This window comes from Planococcus citri, chromosome 4 (assembly GCF_950023065.1).
Source record: "Planococcus citri chromosome 4, ihPlaCitr1.1, whole genome shotgun sequence".
Taxonomy (NCBI): domain Eukaryota; kingdom Metazoa; phylum Arthropoda; class Insecta; order Hemiptera; family Pseudococcidae; genus Planococcus; species Planococcus citri.
In genome coordinates, this window is record NC_088680.1 from 67,684,059 (window position 1) to 67,698,488 (window position 14,430).

The window sequence follows — 14,430 nt, forward strand, 5'->3', positions numbered from 1 at the left end:
AAAATTTTCAAAACGAGAAGTCACGTCTTTGTTTTATTAGCATTGATTGCAAGTGTATTCCTTTAGGTTTCTACCTACACCTTTATTTTTATGATCATGTAGATTTGCTCATTGCTGTAACGATTGCGATGTATGTACGAGTACCTATTTGCCTATAATGAAAAAAAACACAAAAAATTCATTATTTTGGAAAAAATATAAAGAAATCTGAAAATTGCATTTTAGGAGGTTCTCAAGGAAGGGGTTACTTCGGGTAATTAAGGGACTATGTGGAAAATCTGAATATAAATGCATAAGTACTGATCTTTTCAATGTTCATTGCAAAAATTATTTAAATCCGTCCAACTGCCCTCATGAAATTTACAATTTTACGCAATTTTTCAAGAAGACATGACAGCTACATTTTCAACATCACTTGGTATCATTCATTTCAACCTAAATTTTTTGTCAAGATGGCATTTTACCTACAACTCTTGAAATTTTATTTTCTTATCAAATCCAATAGAAAATTTCACGGTCTATTTATTGGTGTCTGAAAAATGGATGAAATAAAACCTTTTCCTTCTCTACCCATTTGCAGGATTTCTTGAGTTATAGCATGAATAAACATGAATTTTTTTTAAAATTGCATAAAAATTCTTTATAAATTTCAAGAGAACGGTTTGGTGGCTTCATACCTCGTGACATGTACTGTAATTTAACAAGGGATGTCTATCTTAATAAAAAATTGGTTTATCCTAATTCGAGGTCGCTGAACTCAAATTTCGATTCCATTGCATTCCAAAAATCAATCCAGCACCATTATTACTTAATCATGAAATTTGCGTCAAAATTCACAATCGCCCACAAAAACAGATTTTTTGGAAAAAACTTCAAAAATGCGTTTTTCAATTATTTAGGTGCAAAGTACTCGTAATAATGTACATAAGTACATCATGGCTCGAAAAATTTTAATTTTTTTTAAATTTCCATTTTAAAACCACAAAATATCCCTCAATGCACAATTACGCGAGCATTGATATGAATATAAGTGATGAGAAAAAAAATGATTGTTTCAGCAAAGGTGAAGCGAGTGATCTTCATTTTAAAAAAAATGAATTTTAAATGTCAAGAAAGGTGTTTGCTCATTTTTCAAGAGCATCAAAATCAACAGCAGCTCAATAAGTAATATTAAGTACTTCAATTTATTGTAAAACAATTGCATAGGTACCTACGTTATATTTCACCTACATATCAGCGCCACGCACCTATGTTTGAATATGTAGGCAACTCTTCTTGCAGGTAACAAATATGTATGAGCCATTGCAGGTCTAGCAAAACCATGAATAAACAAGCTATCAGCTATTCGCTGATTGCAAAAGGGTTTTTGCTTTTTGTTAGGTGCTTTTTTTTATTTTTTTTTTTTTTTTCGTAAATTTGATCACAGCCAAAAGCAAGAAGAAATTTACGAAGTAACGAATTTGCAAAAAAAAATAAAGAAAACTGAATAAAAAGCTTCTGGCTTTCGCTAGCTTTTAAGTTGCTACTTCCTCAGCTTTCAGCTAGCTTTCTGCTTTCCTGCGTAAGGTAACTTGTTACTGATCCAGTTCTGTATTGATCCAGTCTGTTATTCATCCCGCACCTCGATATTCCGGACTGCTTTTCCGTAAAAACTAAAGTAAAAACTAATGTCGCATGGGTCAATAATGTCGTTTTGCGAGAATCCAAAATTGATAAAAACATGGGTCAAATGTCGCATGGGTCAAATCGTCAAATGTCCTGGTCCCGATAATTGATAACTTTACAAAATTGTTTTTGATTTTGAGTTATGAGTTACAATAAATGTGGCTAGAAGGGTTTATGATGAAAAGAACGAGAAATACCATTCTCAAAATGCAAAAATTGCAAAAACCGCACAAACGCTCTCTTTATTGAAAATGCTTCAACTAAAATATGTAAACAAACCGAAACAAACGCAAATATGTTTACTGTCATGGCAACGTTAATCTAAAGTCGGCAAAATAGTGTTCGTATTTTCCATTTTTCACACTCAAAAATGATCAAATAATGTTCATTTTTGGATATGTTGTTTAGAAAGGTTATATCTCGGCGAGTACAAGCTCGGTTTTTTGAAATATTGTCTCATAAATGAATAATGCTCGCATGAAAATGACCCTAAATTACGTAAGTTTAAATCCAATTTATTTTTATTCTAGAGCAAATTTAAAAAAAACAGCTTTGTACTCGCCGAGATATAACCTTTCAAAACAACATATCCAAAAATGAGGCAGATCCATTCGTCCGTTTTTGTGTAATTTGGAAAATAGAATTCGTCATATTTTACCTACTCGTTTACCTACTAAACTACACCCTTATGACCATTTCTAAAGCATCCAAAATTGAAAAAAATCGTCGTTGTTTTTTTTTTTGAAAATTTACCAAGTAACAGGAAGATTGAAAAATAATCCCTTTTTAATGAAAAAACATTCCACGTCTCCAAAAAATAAGAAGAATCTTAGCTTATTACTTGGGTATAATTGTGTAGGTAGCTAGGTGTACGTATCTACGTATGACAGATATTTGGAATTTTTTTGGAAATAAACGCCGCGCCTGTACCCGGGAACCTCGTCGAGGGTTAAACAGAAAATAGAAATTTACTGGACTATTTTCTTTTGCTGTTTCTATAGGTTATTGTTCAGGCTTTTGCGTGCCTACAGTTATCAATTCAACAGGCTACGCATTTCAATTTTATGAGACAAACCAGATACAAAACGCGACTGATTTAAAGTACAGCGTTGGAGTTCGAATGGTATACGACGAAAATAATGAGCCTCCAGGCGACGCAGTAATTGCATTTACTTATCAATCGTCAGTATCGACAGGAGAAGAAATGCTGGAATTTGTTATCGGAAACAAAATTATCATACGATCAGAATTAGGTGGGAAAGATATTTTTGCAGTTAAGCAATCGAAAAAATTAAATATCTTACCCTTTACTACATTCAATTTTCATATTAAATACTCCACCAATAAACTAGATGTGAGTGTCACCTCCATAGGCTGGAATGAGCTAAAATATTCCCTCGTTGGTAATTTTTCTCATTTTAATTATATTGCATTTGCCTCATGGAAGGCACTAACGTACTTCCAGTTGCCATGTGCTTAGGGCACAAAAAATCCAGCAGTAGATGAGCGCTTATGTATGTGTATATTGATTGGTATAAATAGTAATTATGTGTGATTTTTAAAAAATAAAATTTCTTTCTTTCTTTATTTCTTTCTTTCATTATTGCTATAGTGAGTTGAGTATTCAGTAGGGCACCGAGGTGTCCACTTGTCCAATTGTCAACTACTGAATGGGAGCAATATTATATACCTACGAAGTGAAATCGTTGGACTTAGTGATTTAGTACTGCTCCTTGTGGTACCTTGTAATAGGATGATGAATGAACAGTTATGAAGAAAAAAAGCAATGATTTTGGTTAGAGCCATTGGAAGTATGTGAGCAAGTTTGTGTATTAGACCAGCATGCCAAATGGAAAAGAAAAACAGGAATTAACAGTTAAGTATGTCATCAACTGGTCAGCATAACTATAAGCATTTTTTGATGATGAAACAATCGTTGCGTTGATCAAATTGAATTCAAAATCTCACTTTTCTCTAACACAATTTCCGGGTGTTTTTTTCATATTTTTCTCCAGCAAACCTTTGTTCTTTGCAGCTGGAGGCAAATTATTACCAAATTTTAAAAAGTCCAAACTATTTTTAGATGATCTGAATAAAAATTAAATTAAATAAATAATTAATAAATAAAACAAGTTACATAGAAAATACGAGGGTCGATCAAAATTGTAAGTAGACTTCTCCTATATTTTTCATGCTTAGTATAAGCGTAGCGAGTTCGTAAACACGGTTAACTATAGTATTTTCGTGAACTATAGTTAACTATAGTAAACATGAATTTTTTTTTTCAATATTTTGGACAATTTACTGGCTTATAATTCCTGAAAACACACAATTTATCATTCCAAATTGTGTGTTTTCAGGAATTATAAGCCAATAAATTGTCCAAAATATTGAAAAAAAAAATTCATGTTTACTATAGTTAACTATAGTTCACGAAAATACTATAGTTAACCGTGTTTACGAACTCGCTACGCTTATACTAAGCATGAAAAATATAGGAGAAGTCTACTTACAATTTTGATCGACCCTCGTAAATACTAAGCCGTGGATTATGCCTACAGGGGAAACCACGCCAAAAAAAAAACGCGCCTACATCAGTACCTCCGAGGTGGTGAGGAAAACTGATGATTAATAGTATATTATGTGACAGGAGCGGAAAGTATGCGATTAACGAGTGCGAAGTTTAAGGAGCGAGGCGAAGCCGAGTGACCTAAATCGCACAAGTTAATCGCGTTACTGTCCAATTCTGTTACTTTCCTCCCTAGATTTTAATTTCATATGATCGAATTATGAGTAGTTATTTCAAAAATCCCAATTTTCTATTTTTTCAAAAATCAATCTTTGGAATTTTCCATTTATTTTATGCTCCTCTCAAAATTCTAATTACCTACTTTCTCCTTCATTTTTTTTTTTTGAAAATGGGAAAATTTTGGCTCATTCAACTCTGTTTTTTGACCTTCATTGAAACATTTGAAAACTGTTCTGCTAAAAACCTGTTTTTTTCCTTCTTTCAAAATTGTGATTTTTTTATTTAAAAATCATCTTTGAAAATGAAATAATTTACAACTTGATTGAATTTTGATCTGGTCTCCCTTCTCCTACCCCTCCCATTCCAAATTGAAGCATTTTTAGAAATTTTCTCTCTGAAAGTGTTGCTTTTTTGGTTATTTCACTGTTTTGATCATTTTTTTAATTTTTCCGTTTAATTTTCTCTTTTTTCAAAATCTTAAATTTTGAATTTTTTTCCTTTTTTTGTTTTTTTTTCAAGATTTCAACGTGAAAAATTTTGTTTTAGATGAACATTGACCTAATTTCCCCTCCTCTCCCTTCCCCTCAGTTCCTCTCTTCGTCCTTTCCTTTCAAAAAAATTGAAAAAAATGCTGCTGAAAATCCTCTTGTTTGATATTTTTCTTGATAAAACAGAGCAAAATTATAGAAAATCTATATCGAAAATTGAAAAATTCAAATTTTTACCAATTATTTACCTGTTTATGTTCTCATCGAAATTAGAAAAAGATAATACCTATGTTGAGAGAGGGCAGATTGGCCCCACTGCCGTAAGGTAGTGCTTATGTTATGAACCCCTTATATTGAAAATATTGGTAACGTCTGAACTACTTTAGGAAATAGGCTAAGTACAAATATATACGCGACATACTCGCACATATAAGGCGGCACCATTCTCTAATTAAGAAGGGTCGCGAGCCTTTGACGTTTATGGCCCGAGATAGGGATTTCGGACATAAATAACTAAAATCACATAAATTCTTCAATTTATGTAAAAGTATTTGTACTTAGCAAGTGCGCTATTGGTCCCCCCCAATTAGGGGTGGAGAATAAGACAAAAGTAGCGCCTTTATAATACAGATTTCTACTCTTGAGAAATCACTAGTGTTTCGGCAATTCGCGATAGTCGGTTCATTCGTCGATGTTGATTAAATTTACGTCATGGAAGCGCCCCAGTTGAGGGGAGTCCATGACGAAGACTTTGCGTTTTACACCATTTCTAGCATGGTTAATACTACTGTGAAACTTAGATTAATCGATCCTCAATCGATTAATAACGTGAGCCTTTTTGGTATTGGGGGATTTATCCGGAAATCACCCCAATATGCAAAGTTTAACGCGATACCTCGTTTAGTTAAGTGTCATCAAGCCTACAGTATTGGACAGGCCAAGATAAGCGATGACAAACGTGTACAGTTTGAAGTAAGTGGTGGAAACGCCAACTGAAATAATTATAGTGCATAATATTAATCTTTTCTCGTGGAGATATGGACCATGGTGTTGCCTCCACGATGACTAAACTAAAATGCTTCATTCTCGTGTATATATTATGTGAATGTATTCTTCTCCTATTCTATGTCTTCTGTTGTTGACTAGGGTAAAATCTACTTGTTAGATTATTGTCAATTTTGGCTGACCTGTGTCACTGTGTGACCTGGTCATAACATAAAGAAATTCGTTAGGTCATACTGTCTCACTAAATTTATAGACTGCTTTGTATGCCAATGAATTTATGTAAAAAGTGTAAATATACGTAGTAAGTAAAACAGAATTCGTATTTATTACGTGTATTCTTTAAATGATGTATAGAGTGATTAGACAGACTACGCCCTTCTGAGCTATCTAGGTATTCGAAAATATTCCCCCGCCTAAGGAATATTTCTTATCTTCACCCCCAATGGTATTCCTTCCCAACTATACCAACTAATAGTATGTCTGTATTTTCCCACTATATCATTATTTTGGCGCCTGAACGTGGGACCTGTGTTTTAATTTATTTATAAATTAAAGATGGGTTAATAAGTCTGCACTTTGAGGTGCTCGATGTAGTGAATTAGGGACCTTTTTAATATTTAATTTGACCCCCTAACTGTTCAAAAATCGATCTTTTTGACCAGTTGGCGGAGCCTGTAGTTAGGTCCCCCTACTCATAAAACGAATTCTCACAATTCGGATTACGAGTGGATGAGTTTCTGATGGACGAGAGTCCGAAAATGAACTTTCATCTGTCAGAGACAGGGCACTCCTAGATTTTTGAGACGAAAATGTTGATTCTCTACCTGGATACTATGTACCAAATTGAGATCAAATGGGTCGTGATTGTCCCCGTTTTCAGCTTGTAAAATCTAGGACTCTAGGGAGACCTACATTAGCAATTGATCTTAACGTAGATCTTTTGTGTAGGTCGCACTTTCATTGATTTCATGAAGGTTACTAAACTCACAGAGACCCTTTGCACTCTCATCGCGTCCCAGTTGGGTTTGTCTCCGAAGTGAGTGTAACGCCATCATGAAATCTTTGGTTAGCCTCAAAAAATGTAGGGAGATCCACTTTAAGCATCAAGAGTTGAAATTATACCTGTTGTTGTGGATCGCACTTTCATTGATTTTCGAGAGATCGGAATCTTTGGTTAGCCTTGATAAATCTCACTATATTCACTACAGTTCGAGTGCGGCAATGCTCCAGACTTATTACGAATTCTACCCTAAAATTAGATTATGCTTAGATTTTTACTCATTCAGCATTTTCTCCAAACCTTATGGGGCGGAACGTATGTTGAAAATTGAGAAATTAACCTAGTTTATTATCAATAGAAAATATCTAGATTTAGACTTTTTTACCTCGTCCTTGATGTTGTCACTCAACCCTAACAGGTTCAAACAAGGTCGGACTGAGACACTAAAAAATTAATTACGATAATAGAAAAATTTAAGCATAGTTTAACTTTATTCCATATCTCGTCCTTGATACCATTTTTTACAATAATATGGCATGAATTCGTGTCGGACTGAGAATAAGAACTAACCAATAGCTATACTATTAGTTACAACTTAGGTAGACATATTTTTAGACAAAATTAATTCCCATCAAAATTGACCAAATTGTCACGAAGTATTTTCGAACCAAATAGTACCAAAAATTCAGTAGGTAACTAGGTCAATAGGATATTGAACTCGCATCGCGTCCTTTACAAGACGAGGGTGACGACGATGCCGCGTTTCAATATAACCAGTAGATTAGGGATACGTGACATTTTTAATGTACCATAGCACCATTAAAAGAAACACCTCTCTTTCAGCAAAGAGGGTGTTTACACGTGATTATTTAGTCTTTAAATAGTTTACCGCATGGATTTAATAACTCGGAACATAATGTTCAATGGTTATTGAAACCCACAAAGAATGTGTGTTGTATTTTTTCGATAACATAAGTGAGAATTTTCCTATGCATGAAGCTAAGATTTTCACTTAGACAAAAAATACAATACACCTTCTTACCTCGTTTTTGATACTGCCTTGGACGACCTATAACCAAAAGGTCAACACAGCCAAACCAGTGTCAAAAATGTGACATGCGTAATTTTAACAACTTAGCGCATATATTTTTTCCTCATTTTCGGAGCTGTTTTGTTGACTCTATTCAGGGACCAATCAGCACCGAATTGATTAAATTGATTGGCTTAAATTTACATATGACTAATATAGATTTTTATAACTCGTTTTACGAAATAATTACATAGTCGATACAATGTAGATTTACGTTTTTCAAATAGAATATTTCGATTCTTACGCAACCTGTTACTTGGTCTCATTTTTAAACTATTTTTTGGAAGGAAATACTCGTAAATGTGACAACACTGTAAATTAGGGTGAGATGCATTTTCGTCTAAATAACATTATTTTTTCGGTGCAATCTTTTACACACGAGCCGCTAGATTTTCGTCCTTGAAGTTCCCTTGAAATTACATACGAAGGGAAAGAATTCCATCACCTTAGACTTAGCTCATGGGGGCGTAGCCTGCTCTCCGAAAGAGCGTAGTTGTAAGCGAATGATGTTGTAATTTCAAAAGAAGGGATGCAGGAATTTTTTGGAAGTGGAAAATAGTACATAGAGCACACGTTTACCTCCACCAACCCCGCCACCACCGGCGGTATTTTTCAAAGCAAACCTCCGTTAAATAAGTTAAAATAGGGATACTTAGCTACTATGTATTTACGTATATTTGTACAACAAGTGTCACCCCTTTTACGCGGAGGCGCGAAGCCAAGGTCATAAATCTCAAGATTTAATAGCCCAAGGCGACGATTTGAAAAAAGGGGGAAATTCTTTGAACATTAGGACCTCCTACCAACAGGTCAATGCTAATATAACTATTATACACTTGACACAAAAATTATTCTGTTTTCGACTCGCGTGGGTTACAGTACCATTCCGTTTTGCACTTCGCGATTTATGAATACTCCTCCAGCTTTAAGCACTCGTAGCAGAGTAAGTAAAGAAAAACCTTTGATTTCTTTGGACTTTTGCAACAGTAGCCGAAAGCCCGCTCGCGTAATGAATCCGGATTTGAATATGAACGAAGAGAATCATAATTCAAATAATTTTAGTGATCAACCGCAGGAATACACCATGGTGTGTATAAATGCGGATGATAGTAATTCAGATACACTTTCCGATGAAGGTGTTGGTACTCAGGAAACTTCGTACCCCATTGACCCCGAATCACTTAGGGACTCGACTGACGATGAGGTTTACAAAATTTTCAAAAAGACTTGGGATTGGAATAAGAAAATGCAATCAAAATTAAAATCGAAAATCGATGCTACTACTCAGGAAAATAAGAAAGCGAAAAATTACGCCAAAGAAGCAAAAAAGACCGCAATCTATTTAAATGATAAACTGCAGGACATTTCGATTCAACAATCTAAACTTGTCGAATCAACCAACGAATGGTTGAAGGAACTAGGCGAAAAATTAGAGCAAACCTCTTTGAATGTATCGGAAGCAAAAATTGACTCTGCTAGCAATTCGTCTGCCATTCAAAAACTTTTGGAAAAAATGTTACAAATGAACAACGAATCGCGAGATAGGGAGAACGCATCTAACCAGTTTCAAAACGACCTAAATTTCGTGAAAGACGTAATTCGTAGACTACCAGCCAAAACTAGGAAGGTTAAAACCAACCCAATTGATCCAGGTTCGGTAAAAAATGCAGGTGTCTATTTTTCGGACGAATTAAAATATTTCCCACATGAATTTTTGGACGATTTCGAAAAATATTTTAATAACGCGAACGCTGACGAATCTCACAAGGTATTTGCTTTCAAAAAGGTCATGCTTACAAAAGATGCTCCCCAATTTTTGGAAACGGTTCGTAATATCCATCGTTACGACGAATTAAAAAAGAAATTTCTAAATTATTACTGGGACAGACATTCCCAAAACGAAGCGATGAAATTTTGTCAGTACAAATTTACAACCGCGAACGATGTTAAAGACATGGCTAATAACATGATTCGATGGGCGCGATCTCTATCTCACCATCGCCATGGTGATGCGGAGGACCTCATCGAAATGTTAATCAATAAAACTCCAGAACAATATCACAATAGGCTCATAGAGGAAGGGCAAACTTTGGACCAATTTATTGATAAATTATCCAGGCTCACTGACATCCAACGCGACACCGTGAATGAAGTTCCGATAACTTTCTCTCGAACTCGTAGATACGAAAATTATCCAACTTTTTCACAACCTCCCCCAAAACAAGTAAATTCGTCGTATCCGCCCCAAGAAACATTACAAAATTTATGGGACATGCTATCCCAGCAAGCCAAAAAACCCAATAACAATTATCGAAATAATCGTTCAGGTATTTCTGAGGAAGCCAAAATTTCGGCCGATAAACCCATAGCGACTTATACCAAAGATAAGCCCGAAAATTCAAAATCTAATCAGGCTTCCACTCAGACCCCACATCAACAAAAACCAAATTCGAAACCTTTCAATGTCGATAAATACGGAAACTTAGTCGCGAATAAACCAAGACTGCCGCGTACACCACCTGCCGACGTCAAAACGGTAGAATTCGATGAAAAAACCGACAAATATGTTCTCGTCGACACCCCTCCAGAAGACTTAGAGGAAACTGTATCGGTATGTAATCTCCTTAATCAGATGTTTGAGGATCAACCTGAACAGTTAGACCTTCAAACCATAACTCTGAAAGTAGGCACGATAACCTCCGCCATGTCTTCTGAAGAGAGTGAAGAAGAATACGAAAGTTTGAATTCGGGAAACGCATATCACTAGGCAGCCCGGGGGCAGTACCTAGTGTTAAGAAAGCCCCATTCAAAGACATTCTAAGCGATTACATATGGGTTGGGGACAGTCTCTCGCATTACATGGCGCGCGGAGAGGTCATTCTATCAAGTCAACTACCCAATTATTTACGCGACCAACTCCCTCTCGAAACATTATTTAATCGATTATCAAAAACTGAATTCCCACCATATTCAAATTACATACTTTCGGCCGGACAATTAGAATTCAACTTCTCGCGCAAACCTTATCGAGTAATTGAACAACAATTACGAAACATCGTTGAATTATTATTAGATAGGAAAGCAGAAAGTATAATTCTTTTATTTCCTTTGGTAAAACCGCGCAATATCGACGAGCCAGATGTGAAATTATATAGGTACATAAATTTCAAAAACATGTACGCTCGCGTAGCTGCGCACCCAAAAGTACTTTTCTGGAAAAACCCAGCCTTACGATTTTTACAAACGGAAGTAAATTGTGATGAAGGTAAATTTTTTACACGACCCAAAATAGGAAATCGCAAAGAACTTTTACCGATCGAACAAAAATTCCACTATGTACCTGCAATTAAACGATACTTCCCATCAATTCTTGAATACCGCGATGTTCGAAACTCTCTCATTATGGAATTAATACGCCAACGAAATTTTGAGGCATGGATTGAGCACGTAGATTCAATGGAACAAGAGCAAAATTACACCAATACTCAAGGTGAAATGTGGGGAAGAACGACTATGCAGGTCCAGAATATCACAACAATTACGGATTCCAAAAAATCCAAACCAGGCAAAATTGTTAGGGCTGCATTCAAAGAATTACAAAACGACCCTCGAGCAATTCCTAATCAAAATTTAGGCGAATTATTCGCATCCAAAATTAACGAAAATCGATTAAAAATTAGAAATGCTAAAAAACGTAAAAACAAAAATCCCCTCGTAAATCATATAAGACATGAACTCACATCGATCGATGCAATCGACAATGCGATACTCTTCAGAGAACCTGAGCCAAAAATCTCACGTCAGATAGTCACACAACGCACCGACGATCCCGCGTGTGTCGTACCTGTCTTCATAGGTCAGAGAAAAGTAGCACTGCAATTGGATACCGGGGCACTTCCCAATGTTCTCACGAAAGCAGTATTGAAAACATTTCTAAAAGAAGCACCCCAAAGTGTGAAGTTTTTTAGGCTGAAAAAGAAAGTCCAACTTAAACTTGCAGACAACTCGATAGTTGTAGCAGCTACGCACCTCGCCCAAATAGAAATGACACTAGGACCCGTAATAATCAGCGCTCCATTTTACATTATGGACGCTCCTGGTCAAACATTTTTAATGGGTAGAGTCTCAATGGAACACCTACGTATGACGATAAGTATTCACAGGCGCGAGTTAATATGTGAGCCAGAACATCTTGACGAATTCGTAATCCCTTTTATGCCCACGATCGAGTTTCAAAGTGCCCTCACGGTGTACTCTATGACATTCGAGGAGCAAGATGAATACCTCAGAATGTACGATTACATGGCAGGGGCAAGTTTTACTGAAGTGGAGAAAGAGATTATTGAGGATAAAGCGACAGCTATAAAAACTTTTCGTGAAAATTTGCGTAGAGATTTAAAGGCAGCTGTCGAAAATGGCTCAATCACAGAAGAGCAATCGATTGAAGGATTTAAGAGGTTGGAAAAATTTTACGATATTTTTGATCTAAACCCCGGAATATACTCAGGTGAACAAGTAAAATTCAACTTCAAAGAGGGTGATGAACATCTCAAACCCTGGAGAGGAGAGAAATTTCGACCCAGTAAAAAGCTACTCCCAGCATTACGTCGCGCGATCGCGAAAATGCTCGAACTTGAAATCATTCAATATTCACATTCACCATACATTAACACCCTAGCTCCCGTAGTGAAGAAAAATGGGGACATTCGTATCTGCCTCGATGCAGACGAATTAAATAAGTTCTTAATTAATGTACTCACTGAGCCGAATACTATAGCCAGCATGATCTACGATAATGCTGGAGATCGACTATTTTGTACATTAGACTTCACTGCTGGATTTTGGCAATTAGTACTACACCCAGATTCGCGAAAATTTGTAGCTTTCCAAGTTGAGGGGCAAGTTTATGAATTTATAAGACTCCCCTATGGTCTAAAAATATCATCTGGCGAATTCGTTCTCATGATAAATCAAGTCATCGACAACGAAGATGGAATCACGAAATACGTAGACGATATAAAAATATCGGGGAAAAATTTCGAGGAAACCATAGCTAGATTAGAAAAAGTTTTTCAAAAAATTCGCGATCATGGTTTAACACTAAACCCAACCAAAACTCAATTTTTTCGTAATTGCGCAGACCACCTAGGATTCGTAATTTCTGATCAGGGGGTGGGAAAACAAAACGAAAAAATCAAAAAATTGGATGAATTCGAGAAAAAACACACCAAGAGAGGTAAATTCTCTCTTTCTAAGAAAAACGATATTCTAGCCCTAGTAGGGAACACAGGCCTTTATAGGGACTTTATCCCGGAATACTCGCAAATAGTTAACCCCATTTACGAACTAACTAAGGGAGATGTACCCGTAGAATGGACTGAAGTCCAACAAAAAGCTTTCGAAAAACTAAAAGCTGAATTTCGTAAGGACTTTAAGCTACAACAAGCTCCAAAAGAAGGGGACCTCTTCCTTGATACCAAAATTACAGACGACGCAATGAATGGAGTTCTTTTTTACATGCATGAAAATGAAAAACGAATCATCCTATTCGTCTCAATCGCGTTTAAAGACCATCAGAAAAATTTTACCCTTTTTGACCGCGAAATTATGTGTTTAGTAAAGTGCATTCAAAAATTACAAATTTGGCTACACGGTCGACGAATACATGTAAGATCGAACCTCCTACCCATTGTAAACCGTTTTCGCGAAATTGCCCAAACACACAGAAAAGCAGCTCACTGGATCACTGTCTTGAATTGTTACGATTTAGTTTACGACATAACCACCTCTAATAAGAAGCTTTACGATATAAAAGCCCCAGACTTAGAGATAAATAGTGTCCAGATTGTGGATTCTCCCGAAGAGGAAAACTACCTAACTGATATCGAAACTGAAAAATTTGAAACAACTATTGAACCCTATGAGCTAAAATTCTTAAGTGAAAACATTTCGGAACTCAACCAAAGGCTACAAAACATCGCCTTCCACCAAAAACATGATCCCTTCTGTAAAAAGATCATCGAAATTCTTGAAGAAAGAGTCCCTCCTAACAACAAAAAACAGAGAGACATTCAAAAAACAAAAATGTCACGATTTGAAATTTTTAGGAACCCCGAAGGAGAGAAAATTCTTTTAAGAAAAATTGAACAGGGATCAAAAGTTCCATGCCTCCCCGATGACCTATTTTTCGACACAGCCGATTATTTACATTGCGCTTACGGCCACGTAGGAGCCAACAAACTCGACGCAATTTTTAGGAGAATATATTACCATAATAATTCCCTGACTTATATACGCGAAATTTGTAATATCTGTATCGTGTGCAAGGTAAATAAAAACTACGCAAAACACAAAATAATCGAATATGCCCAAATCGAAGCTTACGCTCTCGGGGATGTACTATCCGTTGACATATTTGGCCCTTTGCCAGCAA

The 14,430-nt window shown here is 35.9% G+C and overlaps 1 protein-coding gene across 2 annotated transcripts in view; it reads left to right on the forward strand.

Moving 5' to 3' along the window:
* LOC135845601 (histone lysine acetyltransferase CREBBP-like) overlaps positions 1-14,430 on the forward strand; it is a 40,787-nt gene that overhangs the window by 15,476 nt on the left and 10,881 nt on the right. Inside the window, exon 1 of one of the 2 annotated variants that reach the window (XM_065364271.1) lies at positions 4,260-4,276. The exons of the other annotated variant lie outside the window; for it this stretch is intronic. The gene's annotated coding sequence lies outside the window, so the exon portion shown is untranslated. Of the gene's footprint in view, positions 1-4,259; positions 4,277-14,430 lie in introns of those variants that run through there. 2 annotated transcript variants of the gene reach the window in all.